Source organism: Hyperolius riggenbachi, chromosome 12, assembly GCF_040937935.1.
Source record: "Hyperolius riggenbachi isolate aHypRig1 chromosome 12, aHypRig1.pri, whole genome shotgun sequence".
Lineage (NCBI taxonomy): Eukaryota > Metazoa > Chordata > Amphibia > Anura > Hyperoliidae > Hyperolius > Hyperolius riggenbachi.
This window is the reverse complement of record NC_090657.1, coordinates 137,815,410-137,840,017: the sequence shown is the minus strand read 5'-3', so window position 1 is coordinate 137,840,017 and position 24,608 is coordinate 137,815,410. Positions and strand designations below refer to the sequence as shown.

Sequence of the window (24,608 nt, the reverse complement as noted above, 5' to 3'; positions counted from 1 at the left end):
TCAAGGTAGGACCGAAACCAGGACTGGGCAAAAAAAAATCATCATGACTAGACTTCACAGTTACTGGATTCTCACTAAAAAATGCAGGATCAGACTTAGATGTCTCTGATTCCAGCAAGGTTATTAACAAATCATGTTCAGGGGCATTTACAAGACAGGACAAATCTTCTGATGTATGCACCGAACTAGACAGGGTTCCCATAACTTCTTCTGGACTAGACAGAGACTCATCAAATACACTGGATTGGAGCTCATGAAGGGCTGCAAAACAAGTCAGTATTGCAGCAATCCCCACTGAACTAGGCAAAACTGAGTAACTCACTGGACAGAAAGGGGACTCTGGAACTTCTGCCACACCGGCCAGAGAACCAGAATTTTCCAGGATACAGGGTTGGGTTTCAGAAACACTCATTAACCCGGACTGAAATTCTGAGATTTCTATTATTTCTTCCAGCGAGTCAGAATTATCCATGTTACAGGGCAATACTTTTGAAACATTCAGAGGACAGGGCTGAAGTTCCCTGACTACTGTGATATCAGAGAGGGACTCAACATCTTTAGCTAAATCAGACTGTGTACAGGGCAAGGTATCAAAAACGCTTGCTGACAAAGACAATGTTTCAATAGCTTCTGCTTCACTGGGCAGAGATTCATCAAGTTTTATTAGAGCAGACTGTAATTCCAAAACAGCTGCTAAACAAGTGAATACTACTGCAACACCCACTAAAGTAAGCAGTGTCTCAGACTCCTCTATTAGAGGATCTGAAGTATCCAAAGTACTGGGTGAAGCATAAGACTCTGCGACCACAGCTTCACTGGACAGGATCACTGAACAGGCCATATCGCAGGGCAAAACCATGGAAGCACCTGCTGGACAGCATAATGATTCTGTGACCTGAGCTTCATTGGGAAGCTCTACTGCACAATTCATGGTACAGGGCAAATTAACTGGAACATTTTCTGAACAAGGTAATAATTCTACGATTTCAGGTTCACATAGCAGATGCTCTGAGCTATTCACGAAACTAGAGCGAGGTGTAGGGACAGGAAGATCAAGACACAATGTTTGTGCATCTAAATCACTATTCAATTGTAAAATTGGGAAATTCAGATGCTGGGGTTCTGAGGTTTCTAGACAGGATTGCTGGGACTCAGAAACTAATGTAGTGCATCTATTGGCATCTGCTGGATCAGACAGGAGTTGAACTTTATTAACACAGGTAAATTCTACAGAAGTGTTTGCAGAGGCAGGAAAAGATTTTCTAATGTCTGTTTCACTGAACAAAGACTCATGAGTACTGACTAGGCTGGACTCAGAAGTCAGCAGGACCTCTGGGTCCTCTGCTGAGAAATGTGTGCAGGGCAAGGTTAAGGAAGTATTAGTAATTTTTGTCTTACTGGGAGGTAACACTGAGTTATCCATGGTACAGGGTGGAATTACAGGAACTTCAATTTCACACAAAAGGAGCTCTGAATCACTCGCTGAATCAGCCAAAGGTGCTGAAGCAGGCGAGTCCTCAGGAACTGAGGAAGTGGAACAATCTCCAATTGACAGTGTGTCTTCCCTGGTATCAACTGATTGAATCGCATAAAAATCGTCCAAAATCATTCTCCACACATCGATCAATGGAGCCACAAAGTCATACCCACACACACCAGTCTTTATTAGGTTATAAGCCGACTTAATGCATGCATTCAATACTAATTCACTTTTTGCACTGTAAAACTGACAAAATGAACTTGCATCTTTCTTCCATTCATAGACCAGGGCTTCCATCTCTCCTTTCTCAAATGGAGGATCCCATGCATATTTAACAGCTGAGCATTCAAGCTGATCACAGTTGGCAAATGTGTTTGTGGCAGAAACATACATTGGGTTATCTAGCAGGCGATTGGCCGATTTCTTATTCCTAAGGATCTCCAATACCTGTGGCAAGTGTTGAACTGTAGTGTATGCAAATTTCCCTTGCTGCACGAATAAATTGATCTGTTCAATACTCTGTAATATATCTTCATAATCATATTCAGATAATTCATTTAAACAAGAACTTTTATTTTCCCTGGCTAGCAATGAAAGTTCATTAGTAGTTTCATAGGTCCATTTGACTCCCCTGAATGGTGACTGAATTTCATTATCTGCTAATGGCGGAGTCTCGTTACAGATCTGATGCGCAGTCGCTAAGGGCAACGACTCCGCTGATTGTAACGCTTTTCTTTTGGAGCATTTACGTTTGGCTTTAGACCTTGCTGCCTTAGGTGATTTATTCAAAGCAGAAGAAAAGTTATCAGAACAATTATCTGCTTGCTGATTATTTTTGTAGGCAGTAGAAGGAGCAGCTGATTGACAAGCTGCCAGGAGCTTATCAAAAGGGCTAGGCAAATCGGTTTTGCGCAGCCAGTTATGGATCACAAACGCTAGAAATTCCAGCGGTCTTTCTTTCAAATTCGTATGATCCAAGACATCGTACGCCCACTGGAACAAATTTCCCTTAAACAAAACATAAATTAACTGGGGGGCCCACGTTGAAACAGGAGTAGCCTGGAGCTCGGGATTGGCCAAAAACCTGGTACATTCAGAAAAAAACTCATTTGCGGTTTCAGAATTAAGTTTCTCAAATTTCTTAAAGGAACAGGAACCATAACAAACAGTGTCATTTTTGCTGGAAACCCCCCCCCCCCACAATGGGGATTGGTAATGGGGCTACCATAATGTTAAGCTTGGAGGGTGTATTCTCCACAGTCTGCATGCAACACATAAGCTGACGTGAAGGAGGTACACACACCAGCACAAGGGATCAGGATATCCCCAGTTTAGTGGAGGAGAGGACTGACTCCAATAGGAGATTGTGGTGCACAGAGCCGGTGCAGATCCGAACAGCCACAAACAACACTTTCGTAATAACGTCTCAGCGCAAAGTAGCGCTGAGCGCATAAACCAGGACTGAGGAGATCGGGACAGGTAGACAGAATGAACGCTTGCTTAACTAGCCACTACTTAGTGACAGCAAGCGTCCACAATAAGACAGACTGGAATGAGGCAGCCAATGCGTTTGCAGCGATGGCGTGCCTCACAAAGACAGGACAAGATAGTCAGGAAATAGCAGGATCAAGATAGATGAACGTAACACAGACAAATATACAATAAGTATGTTTTCCTAGCGTATTACAATTACAGCTATCAATGAAACTATTTGTAATGTCTGACTAACATATGTATATATCGGCAATGAACCGATATATGACATAAGCAGGAACACTGACTAGCACTGGAGCAATACAGGGAACAGGACTCAGAAGGATTCGCTATCTCTTCGCAGAGATGAACGCAATCCACAAACGGTAACAGGACAGGATTCAGAAGGATTCGTTATCTCCTCGCAGAGATGAACGCAATCCACAAACAGGACCAAGAGCAGGATACTAGCTCAGCACGGGTGCTCACGATACGCGCAAACTACCAAAACGTGCTGGAAGGCTGACTAACTGAACACAGGAAATAAACAGTTCGTGTACGAATATATCAGCGACACTGATGTATCAACGTAACACGAATACAAGGAAAATAACAAAATGCGCAAGTATGCGTATATATTGGCGATGAACCAATATATGACACAAGACAAGCAGAGTAACAACTTCTAGAACAAGAGCAGAACTAGGAGGACTCGCTGACCCCTTCGCAAGAGTCAGCGCAGTCCACACGGACTAGGAACGAGGTGGGGCACGAGCAGAGTAACAGACAGAATCTGAGACTATGGTAGCCCATCAAGCATTGCAGGAAGCAGTTCTTTATACTGAGGTCATCCAATGGGAGCAGACCTGCAGATTCCCACACAAGTGAATGGTAATTAATCACAGGCTGACAGCAGGAAAAGGCAGACAATGATATGCAGCCTGCAGGAAAGGGATTGCCCCTCCATTGCAGCAGACCATGTTTGTTTACACAAAAGCATATTAAACTGTCATTAACTTCAGAGCGACTGCAGATGGAATCAGCAACTAGTTAAGTGCAAACCAAACTATGCAAGAAAATGCATGTAATGACATCAGAACTGCTTGGGTTGCAATACCACTGCAGCCAGCAGTAAACGCTGCAGACATGATCATAACAGCACCTTAATAATATAACTGGTGTACTTATTCATTCACATAATGCTCTCTGTATTTTTCTTTGCAGGTCTGAGGAGGTATTACTGTGGAAAAAACTCCCAGTGTGATGGTCGTCAAGGTTTAAGTCTTGGGGGAACAGCAGCTGATTAGATGAACTGGTAATGGGCGGTAATGTTAGGTCAGCTGGGAGGGTATTTTTTTTATATAACTCTACTGTTGGGGTGTAATCCTCTTTTGTGATTGGGAACAGCAACAGGTTTTCTCCACCTACTATTCCTTGTGTCCGTATACAGCCATTGGTTCATGAACTGCTCCGTAAAACTCATGGAGAAGAAGGGTTTTTTTGTGGCTAAAATGCTGCCTAGAAAGCAGCCCTGGCTTAGCATCTCCTGTGCAGAAATCAGCTATGGAGCCCCATAGGGAGGTGCAAACAGCCATCAGGAGAGCCAGCAGCAGATTCACACTGGAGTTCCACCTTGATCTGGTCAGACAGGACATCCCCATACTGTGTATGATCTTGATCTAAGGATGTTTTATCTTTTTCTATTTCTTTTACTTTTGTACCTTCAGTTTCTTTACCCCGTTCCTGTATCTTCTTCATCTGGCTTGCCTGATAGTAGTATTTCTTAAAACGTGCAGTCAGGGGCTTTGGGGTTGCTAACATTATCTTTTTTACAGTCAATTTCATCTGTGTCAGCACCAATTATAACACAGTGCAAACCACTGTTTAGGAGCAGGTAACAGCTTGTAAGGCACAACAGAAAAGGTGCACAGGACCAGCCAACTAGTATATGTATAGAGCAAAGCGGCTGGGCACATCCAGGGACCTAGTACCTGCTTATGCTCTCTCTCCATGCGATTTAAACCATTGCAATGCTGCTTCTGTTTTAAGTGACTTTCAATAAATTGGCGTTTTATCCTGGATATGCCCAGCTGCTTTGCTCTATACATGTACTAACAGCTTGTGAAGTATCCCTCTTGGGCTTTCACCAGACTAAAACCGTGAATGAAAATATTTTTCGTGGGAAATTCATTGGAACAGTGTAGTTTCAACAGCTTCTGTCTTGACGGTACCTTGTAGGGAATATAGTAAGTCTCACTGATCAGCAAATTACAGCCATAAACGTTTTCATGCCAGAAAACAACTTCTGAGTGCAGGGAGCGATAGGAATAGGTCAATAGTTCACGTATTTTCTTTCAGGGACACTGAATAGGCTGCCACTGAGCAGAGACAACAAAACACTCAATCTATTTTGTAAATGTTTAAATCTAAAATAAAACCATGAGATATCTAAAAAATTAATTTTATTAGTCTAATTAGAAGGGTAAATACAATTGTTTAGCTCATCAGTTTATTTTCACCTCAGGTTCACTTTAAATAATTTGTTGCAGGTCTTTTGTATTTTTTTTCAAGTGTATTGGGTGAAAAAAGACTGGACCTTTGTTCTGGTCTTTTCAGCGCTTTTGTATCGTATTGGGGGTGTATCGGCAGTTTGCTGGGCCTGCTTTCATTTTATACAAGTGAGTAAAGTAAATATTTGGGCTCCATTCACAGTGCATCAGTTGCTTTGCAGAATACTAGTAATTCTGCATGTCAGCTCACTGCCCATAGAAATCTATAGGACTGTTCAAACCACTGAGTTGTAACGGATAGCGCTATTCTAACTCACTGCATGCAGGCTTTGAATTAACGTCTAGTCTTCATTCCATTTCACACACTTTATAATGCATGCATTATGCAACACACCACTGTGAATCTAGCGTTAGTGTTTTTAGGCAGTAAGGGTCTATGTAGCCTTTCTACCAATGCAACCAGCAATGTAAAGCAGCAGCAAGTCTCCATAATTAGCTCATTATTAGCTGGATTTCTGTACATAGAAATACAGCCATTTCTCTCACTCTGCATTACGCAAATGCCCAAGGAGAGGTTTACATAAGGTAGTGTATTGGCCTGAAGTAGGAACGTCATATGACTGTGGGGACCGTGTCTGTGCCTAGTAAGCAGCCTTACACCAACTCTCTCTTTATTAGGATTGCTTTAGTCACACATTATAAATACACTTAATACAGTGTAAATTCCATTGTAGTAGCTATACGACTGTAAAAAAAAATAAAAAACACATACAAAAAAATGTTTCCACTGAATGCATGGGAGGCCTGCCAGTCCATAATACAAATACAGAATTTGATTACACTACTTTGTAAGCTAGAAAATACAACAGCAGATGGTTCACAACTGACCTACTTTTCAGTAGACAGATGAACTTTCGCTGATACCCCCTCTCAAACTGTCAGTCTTTGTCTAGTATCAACGCAGTCAGTGTTACAAATGTGTTGTCTACTCACTCTTAAAATGTTAAAGAGACTCTGAAGCGAGAATAAATCTCGCTTCAGAGCTCATAGTTAACAGGGGCATATGTGTCCCTGCTAAAACGCCGCTATCCCGCGGCTAAACGGGGGTCCCTTCACCCCCAAACCCATCCCCGCAAGACTTGGTCGTCAACTTGGTCGTGGATATTCTCTTCCTGGAGGCAGGGCTAACGGCTGCAGCCCTGCCTCTAGTCACGTCTATCAGACGCTCATCGCCGCCTCTCCCCCGCCCCTCTCAGTGAAGGAAGACTGAGAGGGGCAGGGGAGAGGCGGAGGTACGCGTCTGATAGACGCGCGGGAGGCAGGGCTGCGGCGGTTAGCCCTGCCCCAATGCGGAAGCGCTCCCCGGCTGTACGGAGGGGATTTGGGGGTAAAGGGACCCCCGTTAAGCCGCGGGATAGCGGCGTTTTAGCAGGGGCACACATGCCCCTGCTATCTATGAGGTCTGAAGCGAGATCTATTCTCGCTTCAGACTCTCTTTAAATTAGCACAACATGGCAGATCAACCAGTTTGGTTGAAATATAAGGAGCAAGATTGAAGATAACATGACTCTAGCAGGTGTATTGGTGTTTTGCCATGGGAGAAAAGCTATGAAGTGGTCTCCCTAAATAAGGGAGGTTATAGAATTTGAAAAAATTTGATTTTGTCAGACACCGACTATCCACTAAAAAAATAAATATATTGTATTTTTTGACAAATCACTGGAAAAAACTAACCAAAGACCGGTACCGTAATAGCAAAAGTATAGTAACAGTCCGCACACCAAGCGCACTCAAAGTTCCAACCCCTTTATTGCATGAACAGTAAAGCCAACAATTGTTTCAGGCGGCCTTGTGGAGAATTATGCTGCTTCCATTGATCTCTTCCAGGATTGGACAGTCCTGCGCCCACTAAAGGTGTGCAGCTAACCACTAACATACGTACTATAGTATAGTAGGTACTATAATAGGACTGAAGCCCTGGGGACCAGCATGTGGCCCTTCACAAGGTACTTACTGTGCAGTTCTTAGTGGGTGTGTTGATACTGGTAGAGCATGTGTGTAGCAGAAGTCACTGCTATCACTTCCTGCTTTAGCCTACACAGGAAGCAGAAAAGACACATGATCATGACAAGCAAATATGAGCCTTACATCCCAGTTCACCTATCAAACAGATGACATGCTTCTCCATGAATTTACTGTATACAAATATGCAGCTCTACACTGGATAATAACAATTTGAAGGTTGCATTCTGCGTTCTAACAGTTGTGAGCGGTAAAACAGGTAAAAGTTTAAAATCTGAATGACCTTTTACTTGATCTACCACTAATTTATTAATGTATGGTGTGTGTTTGAATTCGAGTCATCGAGTCATCCTCAAGTTCAACCGAAAATCCATGGTTATTTAGAGCTGAACTTGCTAACATTCATCATTTGCATGTCTATTTAACTGTCTTTTTTCCTCTTTTTGCTATCCTTGTTCTCTGCGTTTCCATGTGGTTTGTATGTGTTTAACAGGAGCACAGAAATTCAGCTCCTGAACTAACCCAAACCCTGGGACTAAGTTGGCCAGACTAAGAGCCTGATTCACAAAGCGGTGCAAACTGTTTAGCACGGGTGTGCTAAACAGTTAGCACGTGAAGTCCGTTCGCGGACTTTTGCGTGCGCAAAGTGCCGTGATTCGTGCGATCGCGGACTTTTGCGCGTGCAATTTGCTGCGATTCGCGGCACTTCAAGTTCGCGAACGGTACTTTACGTGCTAACTGTTTAGCACACCCGTGCTAAACAGTTTGCACCGCTTTGTGAATCAGGCCCTAAATCTGAACCAAACTGAGGCTAATTCAACTAATGCTACTAAACAGATAACTATGTTGCCTTAAGCCTGGTACAAACTTTCAATTATGATTGGCCAATCACTCACCAATTTTACTACCTTCATGTAGGTGCTCACATTTATGACCAAAAGCTTTACAGGCATTTGTATTGACCTGAGGAAAAGGGCCAAGACCCGCATCGTCTACCGTGCATGAAACAAACATTACTTTTTCCATTAAATAATGGTTTGTCCTGCTGAAAAGGAAATAAATTATGCTTCTCATATATACAACATCTAGTAGTATCATATCATCAAGGGCCTCTCAACCAGTGTTTTTTAGTATGGTCCATACCCTACAGGGTTTTTTTTTTGTTACGAAGACTTTCAGTCTCCTAATCCAAGAGAGTGACCAACCAGCATCTGCACAAGCAGACCTGGTCCACCAAGCGGGGACGGTTATATTCCTGTAGGCTCAGATGGTGGTTGCAAGTTCTGCAACCCACCCTTGTGAGTTTAATACCTATACACGTGTGCTTACATCCCTTTGTCTAACGATACTGTACCATTGGTCTCTCTCATTCAAAGAGACTTGGGAGATATGGGTAACTGTCAAGGATTAAACTTTTTTCTACTAGCCCAGGTTCTGTTCGTCAGACACATTACTTTCTGTACTTTTCAGAAGTATGACTTTCAGCAGCTGGTTGAGGTAAGTGACAGGGGAAAGTCCTTCAGTAGCAATGCAGGTGCAGTGAAAAAGAAATTTACTGCAATATATGCTAATATAATATTTGAATATTTGGGAGGTGAGACAACTACATACATTTAAAAATGGCTAAATACCAGAAGAAAAACTATGAAATTAGCTGCTATTTTGGATGGTGTGGAAAACTATTTTGGATGTTAGCTGGTCTCTACCGTCACCTTAGGAGAATGTCCCTCATGTCCTGATGCTAGTAGTTCTATGAATATTAAAGAGACTATAAAGTAAATCAGACATTAGTTTGATCCACTTGTAATAAAAAGTTAAAATGGCTGGATAGTGTAATGGTTAAGGGCACTGCCTTTGACAAGGGAGACTATCTTGGCTCTTCCAATTTAGTAAGACAGCACCTATTCAAGTAAGTAGACCTTGGGCAAGACTCCTTAACACTGAGCTTGCCTCTCAAGTGCTTTGAGTCCCACAGGAGAAAAGCACTGTGGGACTCGCTGGGTCTTTTTCTTTTAACTCACACTCCAAGCTCCTTGTGCACCTAGTTCTGGCCTGTAGTCTCACTGCACTCTTTTAGAGATAGAGAGTGCCACAGAAGTGCCGGAAGCCAGTACACAACAGTGCTGAGTTGAATGAAAAAGACCTGGAGAGTCATTAAAACTTTATATTACAAGTGAATACAGCTAATGTCTAATTTTCACTTTATTGTCTTTTTAAATGAATGACAGCAATAACAATTAAAAGCACACCTTAAAGCGGATCCGAGATGAAAAACTAACTACAACAAGTAACTTGTCTATATATCTTATGTACAGTTTAGATGGTTTAAACAGCAAATCTGTCTGCATACTGCTTTAATAGAATATGATTATTTCTTCCTGTGATACAATGACAGCAGCCATATTGTTTGTAAACATTACACAGAGGCAGGCTTATCTGCACCATCAGCACTCAGACTGAAAAAAACCTAATCCCCCCCCCCTCCTCCTCCCTCCTTCCCTCTGCGTCTGAAATCTCTGGCTAGTAATATCTCCCCCTCCTCTTGCCCAGACTGAGCTCCCATGAGCCCTTGCTACTGCCAAGGCTCTCTGAAAACTGTGGGTAGGGCTTATTTAGTTTATAGGGAATTAGAGTATTAAAACAAAAAAGTATTTGGCTTGAGGAATGCCCTATAAACTATAGGAAAGGAACACAATTATGCAATGAGTAAAAGTTCATCTCGGGTCCACTTTAAGTGAGAGGGATATGGAGGTCGACATATTGGTTTCCTTTTAAATTATGCAAATTGCATGGCCATCTTGCTGATTCTCCGCCTCTCATACGCCGCTATAGCCATAATTACTATTACGGTGTATGGTTGCACCGGTTGCACCCAAATCTCCTGCGCTGGATTCCTAGTGTTCGTCTGGAAGGAGGGGGGATAGTGTCCAAAAGCCAAGAGCAGAGGCTGCCATACTATGGCTCCACAAATCGCACTTGGTAATCACTTCCATATCACTTTTGAAGAGATTCTCCCAAGTGGTTACACATACAGCAATAACAATTCACAAGAGGCTTTAAACCCTGTCTACATTACCCAAAACTGAAACAAACAATAGTTTTCTTAAGTTGGAAATCATTGAATAGGTGACGTAGGAGCACTTTACATATCCCTCCATTGCCACATTGCTGTGGACAACTTGATTTCAGCACAATGTTATTGGCACAGTTGGTTTTAGTAATTTACTGGTCAGCACTGACAAAAATTGTCCTCAGGTGAATTTGGCACTAACTGCACAGCTGATACTTCTATCAAATTCAATATAAGGCTACATGCATTATATCCAAAAAAGTAACGTAGTTGTCTATATTGAAAAACTCTCAGGTTGCTTAAACATATCACACTAATAATATGCTAACTCCTAAATTTAAATAAAACCACTTAGGGTAACCACTGATCTCAATGTAATTCTTATCATAAACTTAAGACTCAGCCTAAACCCTTAAATAAACCTCAAAGCTAAACTTAACCACTTTGCATCCAGACCTTGTTTCCCACTTATGGACCACAGCAGTTTTTACATTTTAGCTGTGTCCCTAATTAATCAGTAATAACGTTATCACTACTTATGACACCTAATTGAAATATATATTGTTTTTTTTTCAGGACAAAGTAGACTTTCATTGTATGGCATTTTTCCCCTCTAACAATTTTGTTTTCTATGCATTTTATTGGGAAAAAGAAGGAAAAAATAGAAAAAACACATTTTTTCTCAGTTTTACCAATTCCAGTTTAAAAATAAAAAGAGCTACTGTAGATAAAAAAGCTTGAATTTCGTTTGGCTATTTCTATCTATGTTTATCACAAAACTCAGATTATGTTCCTGTCACAATTTATGGAGAAGATATTTGATTCTGAAATAATGCTACAGTGTGTATTTTTCACTATGAACTGACAAAAAAGTATTTTTAATGGTAAAAATCAATCTTATTGGTTCAGGGAACATATATTCCCTTTCACCAATTAGTGCTGCATCAGATAGTGCCAGAGGTGTGCATGCACAGGAGCAAGCCCAATGGTGCACAGCTGTGCCTTCCCTACAAGACGTATATTTATGTCCTCGTGGCTTAGATGAAGTCACAGAGGACGTAGATATACAGTAGTGGTGGATAAAGTGGTTAATAATGCCTAGACACCTTCAGTTACTATCACTCATAAAGATCAAGCCTGATCCTAGGGTGACAATGCAGATAATAAGCACCATACAGACAGGCCTCTTGGTAAAGCTGAGCTGCATGTACTCTTTCTATGAAGAAGGCAACATGGTGGTACATGGGGGCAGAATAGGACAAGAACTATGCACTCACTAGTTAGTGATGTTTAGAGAAATGCACCCCCTTGGGGTAGATTTCTTTCTATGACAGCCTCAAATGGCCACCTTGGACACGTTCCAACTGGGCCGTGTGTGAGGTGTAATTCTGAGGCAAATAAAAAACTGAGCAACTACAAAGTTCTCACTCACAAAGTCCCTGAGAAAGATAAGGCACTGTTAAGTAGTTTAACACAACAGTATCAGATTCTGAAACATCAAGAAATACCAATTTGTACGAAAGTACACCTTAAAGAAAACCAAGGTGGAATTCAATTGGTCCATTTTCAAGTTGTATAAATCTGCATTGACCATCCCTACTGGTAACACCTTGCTTGTTTTTCAGTGGGTAGTGGAAATTAAAAAGGAGGCAGGGCTGGTTCATGGTCTGATTAGGGCTCCCCAGCAAGTAACCGGGGACCCTCCTCAGCAAATTTAGCTCCCAGGGCCCCACACACCGGCAGCCACACGCCCCCTTCCAATCTTCCCCCTGAACTCCCACATGCCCCCCCGGGCATCATAACTTAACTGTCAAGGTGGCCAGCGCACTGCTCCTGTCTTCTTCCTGCTGTCTGCTTCTTGTGACGGGCGCATGTTATGTGTAAGCGAATTACATGCACTGGTCACGAGAGGCAGGCAGAAGGAAGAAGACAGGAGCATGAAGGAGCGGAGCGGTATGCCGCCCCCGGGACAGGTAAGAAACTAATGCAGCTATTGTGCAGGGGCCCTGGGAGCACGTAACAGTTAAGGGGGAGGTCAGGGGTCCGGCAGGAATTGCCTCCCTTGCCTTAATGGATGTGCCAGCCCAGAAAGGAGGTAATGGTCTGAGTAGATATATTGTGTTTAAAGCCTCCTCCCTCCTTGGTAAACAACTTACAGTCCAAGATGACTAATTTGTTGTTTGGTAGGTAGTCCTGTATATTGTACTATAGTCCTGTACTATGTAGTCCTGTACATTGCAAGCAGAGGTATAATTCTGGTGCACAATGTACACAAGAGTTTAGAAGTGATGATTTCATCAGTTTAAGGCCTCTTGCACACTACATGCGATTCCAATTTTATTAAACGATCCAATGTTTAATACCGGTTAAAAAAAGTACTGCATGCTGCTAGGTTTTTTTAATCAGCATCAAAAATCGGATCATTTAAAAAAATTGGAATCACATGTAGTGTGCAAGAGGCCTAAAGCAGCTACACTATGTTACAGTCTTTTGTATGGTTACGGCCACATGTCCTAACTTGTATACAACAATTTGAATTTTAATGCATTTCTCAGCTATGCACGTCAGGTCAGTGACCAGAGGGCTTATGAAGGATGCTAATAACCATTTCCACTGGAAACCAGTTCACAATGCATGATGCATACTGTGCTCTAGTTCTATAACAAATGAGTATATAAGAAATCAGCTGCTATAAAAACAGAGGTTTTTTTATGAGTAAAACCTGAGCGTCTGATATGAGTAAGCATTTTTTTTTATCACTTTTTTTGCCCTGCCCCCATAATGGGCATGATAAAGCTTTTTCACCTGTTTTCACTTTATTTATGTTACTTTAAGCGCCCAAAGAGCAAAAATATAATATAATTAAAGTAAGAAAAGTAATATTGAAATGAAATTAATCAGGAACAACTTACTTTGAGTGATTATTTTGCTTGCAAATGTGCTGAAAGGTTATTTTTTTTATCAATTAGGTGACTGACATTCTAATGTAAACAGAATTCTTTGACTCTACTTGGGGCCCTTTTTACAGGGCTTTAGTGGAATTCGATTGGTCCATTTGCAAGCTGCATAAAATAGCATAAAGAATTTGTATAATCCTACATCAATTAAAACTATTTGCATCTAACTGACTATCCCTAATATTTGACCTATACTTAAGAGCCCTTGAGAGGGCTGAAATGCGTCTCGTTATATCTGTCATTTGAGATGTGGGTTATCTAATGAACACATGGATATGAACAGTGAGATGCTCTTTGCCCTGAATTGCTATTTCAGCCTCCCTGATTCACGGGGGTGGCTTTTCCTATTCAGTTTTGCCGTATCATACATTTCAGAAACTGGTCATTTAGATCAGCTATTCTCAAACCGTGAGGACAGCCACACCACTAAAGCACCAGCGTACTTACCGGGGATGCGACCCCATCAGCCGCAGGGGGGCCCGGGGCCTCTCTGGGGCCCGCTCGCTGTGTGCAGGGGAGCGCTGCCGCCTGCCCGATTCTGGACCCTCCAGCAAGGTGCTCAACTGGCCGCAGCGTCTAATAGACGCTGCGCCAGTTCATTCTCCGCAACCCGCAGTCTCCCGGGAGGCAGAGCACGGCTACGGAAAGATGGCTGCCGAAGCCCTGCACTGGAGACCATTTGTGTCTCCAGTACAGGGCTTCGGGCGCCATCTTGCCGTAGTCCTGCACTCTGCCTGTCAGCGCGGGAGATGTGCTGCACAGGAGGATCCTCTGCTGATCCTCTGTCTGACTGCCTCTAATACTTTAAGCAATAGACCCTGAACAAGCATGTAGATCAGATGTCTATGACAAATCTGACAAGATTAGCTGCCTGCTTGTTTCAGGTGTGTGATTTAGACCCTACAGACCAGAAAGGTCTCACACCTTCGGGTCCCTTTTAACTAAGCTGCTCAAAGTGCATGTAAATGATCATTGTATGATCCCAGCTTCAGATAGAAGCCATATATCATTTATTGAATGAAAGTAAAAACACACACACTTCCTGTGTACTGTTCTAAATACACAGGATAAAGTGTGGGGACATCTAGTGGACAAAAAGTAAAATAAAAAATACCTTACAAAACAAATCCCCTACAGTTAGTAATCTCTTCTGCCCCATGTCCCTCCCCCATAGTTACCAAAATAAAAAAAGACAAAAGTGACAGCATTTTAAAAAGTACATAAATAGTTACCTTAAGGACTCAGCTTTTTTAATGTGTGTGTCATGAGGGTATATTACTGTTATTTTTGCAAATAAGATCTTGTAATTGTTGATCTAGTATAAACAAACACAAAACAGAACACATACACCTTCATTACCAAGTAAACAATTGTTGACATACATTGTACTAGGGATATAAATGCAAATGTTTTCATAACCGAGAAAAATGGGTAAATAAAATGTGTGGGTTTTATCTACAATAGCCCTTTTTATTTTCAAACTATAATGGCTCAAAACTCAGAAATAATGACTTAAAAAAGTACCTAAAAGTACCACCCGAAGAAAGCCTAGTTTGTTCCATAAAAAACACTAATTTTTTATTTATTGTATTTATAAAGTGCCATATATAGATCATTTAGGTGTGCTAAGTAGTGATAAAGTTATTGGTGAATTAATGGGAAGAGCGTAAAATGTGAAAATTGCTTTGGTTCTTAAGGGGAAATCACCTGTGGTAGGGAAGTGGTTGGGAAAAAAACCATATCAAGATTGTATGTATGTGTCAGCTAAACAAGGTAAAGCTATGTTCTGATACTGGATTAAACATGGCTGTGGCAGCTGTTAAGAATTGCTGTAGCTACATATACTGTATATCATACAGGAACCCCCCAACGCAGCCTAAAAATCCAGCATGCTGGACCTTTAGCAACATCCGACACCTGACTGCCCGCCAAACTAATTGGTCTCCTACTCACCCCACCCAATGAAAGATGCTCTGTTGTCAGGGGCGGATCTAGGGGGGGGGGGGGGCAAGCGGGTATCTTGCCCCAGGCGCAGTTTGTTGAATTCTTAAAAAGGCGGCAAAATGAATGGCAGTTTAGGCGTCAAAACCTGACCTTTAGGCGCCAAAACCTGACCTTGCCCCAGGCGCAACTTGGTCTTGATCCGTCCCTGTCTGTTGTCCCTCATCCCTGCTTCATATCAACAGATGTGTCACTATCCTTTAGGCTAGAGACATGTCTGTACATCACTCAATCCCAAACTGTTGCCCGAGGGGTGGAGTCCGGATCCCAGCTGGCGAGATTCCTAATGTGTGTGCCAGGCTTAAAACCAAATTTTATCTTCCAATCACTGGCCAATTTAGCACCTCCACCTTGTAGGAGAGCTTACCTACACAATCTGTTGATAGTATTCAAAATCTGTTGGCCCTCATACTACATGGAGGTGGTTAAATTGGCCAATGGTTGGCCAATCAAAATTGGAAGTGCATATCAGGCTTAAGAGATAAGATTGAAAAAACTGTCTACTGAATCTGACTACTAAAGCCATAGAAAAGGTGGTTATATGGTTACTGGAGAAAGATCCTACTAAACTTATTTCCATACTTTATTCCAATCTAGTTATATGTAAATTTCATTCCAGAGAAATAAATCTAAAATTGCATGGTCAGAATGGGGAGAGGAGATCTCAACAATAGATTGGTCAGATTTTGAGGATACATACATGAAGACGGTTATTGCCTCTAAGGATAAGCTGATTCAGATACGTTGGTACCATCAAATGTATTATACCCCTATGCGTCTGAGTAAATTTGTTCCCAACTCCCCTAGCGACTGTTGGTGTTGTGGTACTGACCCTGGAACATTTAAACATATGAGCTGGGATTGTCCTCTCATACAGGCCTTTTGGTCTAAAGTTCTCACATTTATGCAGGATAATCTTCATCTTCCTTTTGTCCTTTCCTTTAAAGTGAACCTTAAGTCACATAAAAAAAATGAGTTTTACTCACCTGGGGCTTCCCTCAGCCCCCTGCAGCTGATCGGTGCGGCAAGGAAGGCCGCAATAGCAGCATAGAGGGAGCTATTGTGGCTGGGAACACGAAGAATCACTCGCGTTCCCAGCCTGTCGGTCAGTGACAGTGAAACCGGAAGTGGCCGCCGGCGGGTCCAGGAGGATCGGAGCGACTCTACGTAGGCACCGATCAGCTGCAAAGGGCTGAGGGAAGCCCTAGGTGAGTAAAACTCATTTTTTTTTAATGTGACTTAAGGCTCACTTTAAAGTATGTTTATTGGGTCTAGTGGAGGAACTACATATTAATAAACACAAGAAATTGATGAGAATTCTTCTTTTTTATGCTAAAAAAAAATTCCCTAGAGTGGAAGAAACCTACTGAACCCCCTCTCTCCCTTTGGTTCCGCTTAGTTAATCAAGCCCTTCCTTTTTTCAAACTTACCTGGGACAGACGTGGTGCTCTTTCCAAATGTTCCAATACCTGAGTTCCCTGGATTAACTGTACTGAATCAGCTTCTCCTGATCTAGATATTACCCCCAATATTCTAGACTCTCTGTAAACATTCATTGTGTACGGGGGTTGGTTTTTCCTATGAGGGTTATTTTATTTATTTATTTATTGTATTTATAAAGCGCCAACATATTATGCAGCGCTGGACATTAATTCTGTATATTTCTATTGTTCATACCTATCGTTTCTCACTTATTATTTTCCTGTAATTTAAGAATTTAGCTCGGAATGTTCTGCCTCCAAATGGTGTCATTTTATATCTGTACAATTTTTTGGATGACTGTAACCCACCAAATTATCTTGGACTCTGTAATTATTCTGCTGTTATTCATTAGGTACTGCTATTTTGATATTGTCATGTGGTTGTGTTATTGTTTGTTCTTTTTCTTGTTTAAAAAATAATAAAAATAATAATAATAATAATAAAAAAAAGAAAAGGTGGTTGTACTGTTGGTAGTGAAGAGCTTTGTGTATATTGCACAAAAAGGTATGAACATGAAAATTTTGTTGGCCAAATAAAATTATTTGTACGTATTCTAGCTAAGGCACTATTTGCACAGAGTCTCTATGATTTTCCTGTGGGCTTCCTCCCACTCCAATTTTGCATTCTGACTTCCTCCCACATCCCAAAAACATACATATAAGTTGACTGGCTTCCCTCTAAATTGGCTTTAGACGGTGATGGACATATTGCTAAGGTAAGGATTAAATCATGAGCCCATCCGATGGATAGTTAGTGACAAGATGACAGACTTAAGTGCTGTGGATGATATTAACGGTATATACAGTAGAGTCTTGGTTTTCTAGCACTAATGGGGATTGGCTGATGCCAGATAAGTGTGCTTTCTGGTTGCTTGAGACTCGATGTAAAAAAAAAAGGCCTAGCTAATATACTATATATCCCCACTCTATATACATACTGTGATCTTGGTAGTAAATGTCAAAATACAGAAATTGGAAGTATATTACCCTCAGTGGAGCTGTGGAACCTGGTCTTTACGCACAGCAGATCCCACAAACAGCCTTAGAAGTTGGCCTGCACCACTGTCTGTGAGTACTGCCAGTGAATTGTGCTGGTTGGTTGAGAGTACAACTTTTGGTTGAGTTCCAGATAACTGGAACTGTACTGGAAATACAAAATAATAATAACAATGCCAGTTCAGATATGCCAATGGGCATGTACTGTAGTAAAGAGAAGGAGAGAGGCGAAGAGGAGAACTCCCATTGTGGAGCAATGCAATAGGAATCAGCTAAGTGGCATGACTTGTACTATAGAGAGATAGAGAGACATGTGCAGAACCACTCATACTGCAAGGACATTTAATAGTATTTTGGCAAACAAATCCAGCATGGCTGATTACTATTTCTCTGAGCAGGGTGGGCTGCAGAAGATGAAGGATGCTTGTACAGACCTCCAACTACTGCCCAAAACAATCATGAACAATTGTTTTGTGGGAGAAAGGTTTTAGATCTGTTGCATTCTTGAAAAGTTGGTTAGTCTGGCTTCTGCGGCTCTCTACAGAAAACCTTATATAACAGGGCCTCTTGTTAGGAATGTTCACGGAAGATTCCTAGAAACAGGCAAATCATGTCTCTGAATTGCAGGGTATGTTCAATCTTGCATGTGACACCTCTTCAAGGGAAAAGGCTGCTCAAAGCTATTTCCCTACTGAGTCCACTAGGTTACGAGGAGTTTCAATAATTTGTCTAACTTAATTGAGCTTCGGTGATTTCCTACACTGCCACATCCTGCCACTGCTGGCTTATTACAGAACCAAACTACATCAAAGAAATGTGCCTCTAAGAACCCTCTACTGTGAATGCTAATTTTTTCTCAAAGAAAGTTGAAGAGCAAAGAATGCCCAAATTATTCTTTTCCCAGAAGAAATCATTGAAATGGAGCACTCTTGAGACAGACATAGTAGTGATTGGTATTGTACAGAGCTGTAAAGACAGTCAATGGAACTGATTTAGCAAGGCAGGTGCAAACAAAACTAGAACATGAAGCAGAAGCCTTCAGTCTGAATGGTTGCTCTGGGTAACTGCGCTACGTTTGATCCAGGTTTCTTTGCACCTGTTGTGATGATAAACTTGTCCTTTTGAGCTCATTTGAAAGGCAACAGCAGATTCCCACATGCTAACTGCAAGGAAGATTGACTACACAATAGGCAATAGCCAAACAACACTTCTGCAGCCAAATAAATGATACCTGCTTGTCATATTAAATCTCTCTGTGGGCACTCAGTGGCAAATCTTGTTTACATCTGCTCCTTGAATACTTTATGTCAAGGAAAGCACTTGTTAAGTACCAGCATAGAACTTCTTCATCACCAACTGTTTTCTGTATCATAGACCTTTAGAAATGCAGGATACAAGTTTTTTTTATAGAAAGTTGGTCTGCCCCTCAATTTCTTGCAGTCTGTCATTAACATGATGCAAACCTGCTGATGGCGTTTTCAGCTGCATGGCTGGTTTTAAATACCAAGACCAAATTTTAAAACAAGATTTTTAGCTGCAGAAGTCTTGTTTTATATAAATAGGAACAAGCCTTCACAGAATGTAGCATTTGTAGCAGAATGTAGCATTTAAATGATCTTATTAATGACTAGCCACGGAAGAAACATAAAACCCAATCTGTGGCTACTAATGGAATAAAGTGGTGCTATTCCTTTGATCTGTGCTATTTCAATCTACTAAAAGATTGTTCAGATCAATTAATCATATAAATTGTTCTATGCCTGGTCACTATAAGGGCCCATTCACATGGGCACTTATGCCGACGGCCATTGCCACCTCCCTTTACGTTATAGCTGTCATTGATGGTCACTTTTTACCATGTTTCGTGACCAGTAGTCAGCTAGTCTCAGAAAGTATTGCAGCCACTAAAATGGAACAGGCAATGTACAAATGAGAATTAATGTTATACTAACAAAAATAATGGCCACCCATATGCAATATTCCTGACATTCCAATTGATTCCAATAATCAACAACCAATCAACAAGTGACAGTTTCTTGATGAAGTTTTTGAGAACACTCCAATTTCATCAATACACATAATTTTTTGAACGGTTCCAGTATGTATGATACCAAAGACGCACATAACACATGAACAACAATGAATGCCTTGATCCGACTCCAGGACTTCTCTAGAGCTGCACCCACTCTGTGGAACTCCCTTACACCTGCTATCAGGCTCACCCCTCCAACACCTTCAAGCAAGCCCTCAAAACGCACCTCTTCACAATGGCCTACCCCCTCCCCCCACCACAACTACCTATGCCCTAACTCTCTAGGCTGAGCAGCTCTTCATCAGACCCCTACCTAGTGTGTCCTAACCCCCTCCATTTAGATTATGAGCCTTTGGGCAGGGTCTTCCCCCCAAGTGTATCTTATTTGTTTACCCACCCTCATCCGTTTGCATCCCTTCAACTGACTGAGTTGACTTACTTGGTTTCTAAGACCATCACTCGATTGTGTGATCTTGTGCTGTCTGTCACCCCTATTAATCAACTAATTGTCCACTGCTTCATAATATGTTGGCACTTTATAGATTAAATAAATAGTAAGAATCCAACTAAGTTAATAAGGGAAAGTGCTGTGATCTACAGCAACCAATTATCTTCCACTATCTGAAAGCTCAGAACACTTGAAGTACCTTAGCAGCTTTTCGTTACTGCAGGTTATACCTCTTCAGTATGCAAACAGCACCTGGTGTAGCAGAGGATTGTAGCAATAAACATTTCTGTAAATAAAGTATTGTGGTTAGATGACCGGCAATCTGGTTTTGCAACACTAATGATCCAAACTCAATTCTTGTCCAGGAACTAGTTGCATGGAGTTTGTATGCTCTCCTCATGTTTATGTGAGTTTTTCTGAGGTGACTCTGGTCTCCTACATCCTCAAAACATACTGGTAATTTACTTAGTTTTTCCATGAACTGGCCACAAAATAAGATAGTTAATTTCTATGGTAGGGAATAGACTGTGAGCTCCTCTGCGGTACAGTTAGTAACACTATCTATTCTATATACACTGTAGTCAGTGCTATATTAATGTATAATAACAATAATTACAACAACAAAAGTATATTTACTAGTAAAACACCCCAAAGTCTGTAAGGCTAGGTTCACAGGGGTCAGTTGCATAATGCACTCGTTATAATGAGTGTGAACAGCAATGGAGACAAGACATAGAGTTTAATACAAAGCCTGCATGCAGCAAGTTAGAATAACGCAATCCATTACAATGCAATACTGTGAACAGGTCCATAGAATTGTATAGACAATTAGTTGACATGCAGAATTATTCTGCAACTCAACTCAGCACTGTGAACTAGCCGTCAGGGTAAGTCAAATAATAAAACAGCATACATTTTCTAGTAAGATCAGGGGACAAAAAAGACAAATACATTTTTTTGCAGTCCTATGCAAAACATAAAAATGAATACAAAATCCTTTGCTGGACTCACCTAAAATATGTGCTCACTTTAGCTGTGCTGGTGCAGCACAAATCCTGCAATGGTACTAGTGGCAAGATCGGCAGCAGAGACTTATATACAGCACTGGCTCACACAGACAGTAGGCTCAGCCCCTCCTCCTTCCCATAGACCACACAGCTGGACATGAAACAGACCCTGAGGCTGCAGCTCTATGTAATAGAGACTGGAAGAAAAGAAAAAAAATAGAACATAAAAAAATTAAACCACAATGCAAAACCACAGGCTACGCAGCCTTTGCAAAAAGGACACATATCAACTCATAGTTGCACAGAATAATAAAATCATATAATAATCAGTGAACTTGGATATCTAAACTTTATAATGGTGGTTTGATAGAATTTACATAGTGATCATAATGCACTTTTATTATTAAGAAAAGGCTCCAGCCTTACTGAAAAGGTTATTGCACGGGTTTATTTTTATATATTTATCAATTTGAATCAAATTCTAAAAAATATACAGATAAAAGGTCTATAGTCTGAGATTAAGTTGTTGGGTTCTTTTTTATTTGCACTTTCAATGAGTATTGATTGCATAGTGGTGAATTTGCTAGGATGGCCACTGCTTGGAAGATTGGCAATTGACTTGAGTGTTTTCCAAGAAATGATTTATAACCCTTACCAGTTTGATGGGTAGCAATGGATTCACTAAAATCTCTTTTACACAGACAGTGGGATGGTGCCTGTCCCATTTATATGCACATTATATTTATCTAATTTATGCAGAATAGGACTCAATGGGACTCAAGAACATCAATAAATTACCCAGGATCGTCTCTGTTCTGTCAATTATTATTATTATTATTGATTTATAAAGCGCCAACATATTCCGTGGCGCTGTACAAAGTAAGAAACAAACATGGGGTACAAAATAATACAGACAATGGTGTACACTAATATACAAGATACATAATTAGTGACAAAATACAAAAAATGATACAGCATACAGAATACAAAATACAGAAGTGGTAATGACAGTGATAAAAGTAACATGATGAATAAAATGTATAATGATTTCCAAGACACAAAAGGGGGAGAGAACCCTGCCCTTGCGAGCTTACAATCTAAAGGGAATGGGGGAAACAAGAGGAGGGGTAGGATACGATAAAATATATAAAGGCAGTGTGTTTTAGGATACCTAGTAGGAGTGCAATTTGGTCTTAGGACAAAGGGAAGTGGCCTAGGGTAGCGCATATGCTTGTCGGAACAAATTAGTTTTTAGAGAGCGTTTAAAAGTAACAAAGGTTGGCGAGTGACGGATGTGTTGTGGGAGGGGATTCCAGAGAAGGGGTGAAGCGCGTGCAAAGCCTTTACACTTGAGTTAGCACATGCAAAGCCTTTACACTCGAGTTAGCACATGCAAAGCCTTTACACGTGATAACGGAGTTATCACACTTTAGTTAATCGAGCCCACTCTATTCAACTGTGCGGGTGAAGCTCCATTGATTTCAAGGCTTTGTACGTGCTAACTAGGGTGCTAAGTAGTTTGCACGTGCAAACTAGGGTGCTAAGTAATTTGCACGTGCAAACTAGGGTGCTAAGTAATTTGCACGTGCAAACTAGGGTGCTAAGTAATTTGCACGTGCAAACTAGGGTGCTAAGTAGTTTGCACGTGCTAACTACTTAGCACCCTGGTTTGCACGTGCAAAGCTTTTAGGCATGATAACTGAGTTATCACGCTTTTGTGAATCAAGCTTAGGCTTTGCTTGTCTCCACACCCTATAAATATGAACGCATGCTGGTTTCACTGCAGTGCTAGGGGTCATATCCGTGTATAGTGGAGGCCTCTGGTACTGACACCATTGGCTGTAGGATATTGTATGTCCGGCCTTAAAGAGAATCTGTACTCTAATATTCTTACAATAAAAAGCATACCATTCTATTCCTTATTTTCTCCTGTGCCCCTCTGTGCTGTTTCTGTCACTCCCTGCTGCAATCCTGGTTTGTAATGAACAGTTTTAGGCAGTGTTTACAAACAAAAGATTGGCTTCTAACCAGAGTATCATAGGCTGTGAACAGCTATCTGGTGTGACTCATGCAGAGCTTGGAGGGGGTGTGTAAAGCTTCTTCCAATGACAAGCAGGGCTGCACATTCCACACATTCCAGCCTTAGCCCGACAGACAGACAGAGGAAAGGAGATAAGATTTATTACAGAGACAGTGCAAGTAGGAAAAGCTGCAGTAAGACAAGCCACATTAGAACAGATATACGAACTTATAGGACAGAAGAAATAAGGCTTAAAATTTTGTTACAGAGTCTCTTTAACACTTGTTCCACTGTGCAAGTTGTGGAATGTAGAGACCAGGTGGACAATCACCAAATGGGGACAGATGTGTGCTTGAGTGGATAGTTGTGAAATGTATTCAATTACTTTACTAATGATCCACTACCACTCTCTGACCATAACCTACTTAACTTCTCTCTCTCCTCCTCTTTTCCTACCACCCTAGCACAAGCACGCTCACATACTCGCAGAAACTAACGCAATCTAGACATGCAATCTGTCTCTGATGCCCTGGCAATTCTCCTTACACAATCCTTCACTGACCCAGACTCAGCTGCTATACACTATAACAGCTCCATCACAAAAGTCATGGATGACTTTGCCCCTCGCACCAATGTCCACCCTCACCGTGTCAGTCTCCAACCCTACACGACCAAAGCCACTAAACAGTTAACAAGATGCTCTAGAGCACTGAACGGCATTGGAGGAAAAGTAACACAAGTGAGGACTTCATCTCATATAAAATAGCCTTGAACAACTTCAGAAAATGCACTCTCTGTGACAAAACAGCCCTATTTTTCTTCCCGAATATCAGCCCATTTCCACAATCCAAAACGCTTGTTCAGCACCTTTAACTCCGTTCTCCATCCCCCTTCTCCTCCTCCTCCTCCTTCACCTTGCTTATCAGCTGAAGAATTTGCAATATACTTCACTGATAAAATTGACAAAATCCGTAGTGAATTCTCCATGCAGCCCTCAAATCCCACCTGCACACCTCTAATTGACTGCCTTCTCTCCACTTTCTGAAAATTCTCTCTCCTCTATAATATCCAAAGCTTATCTAACCACCTGTTCTTTGGATCCTATTCCCTC

The 24,608-nt window shown here is 41.3% G+C and overlaps 1 protein-coding gene across 4 annotated transcripts in view; it reads right to left on the bottom strand.

Moving 5' to 3' along the window:
* The window catches only part of PLTP (phospholipid transfer protein), a 201,344-nt gene that overhangs the window by 91,823 nt on the left and 84,913 nt on the right, over window positions 1-24,608 (bottom strand). For 2 of the 4 annotated variants that reach the window (XM_068263967.1, XM_068263970.1), the window contains one exon: window positions 21,482-21,674. The gene's annotated coding sequence lies outside the window, so the exon portion shown is untranslated. Of the gene's footprint in view, window positions 1-7,477; window positions 7,558-14,744; window positions 14,828-21,481; window positions 21,675-24,608 lie in introns of those variants that run through there. The other 2 variants (XM_068263969.1, XM_068263968.1) reach the window with 2 other exon arrangements.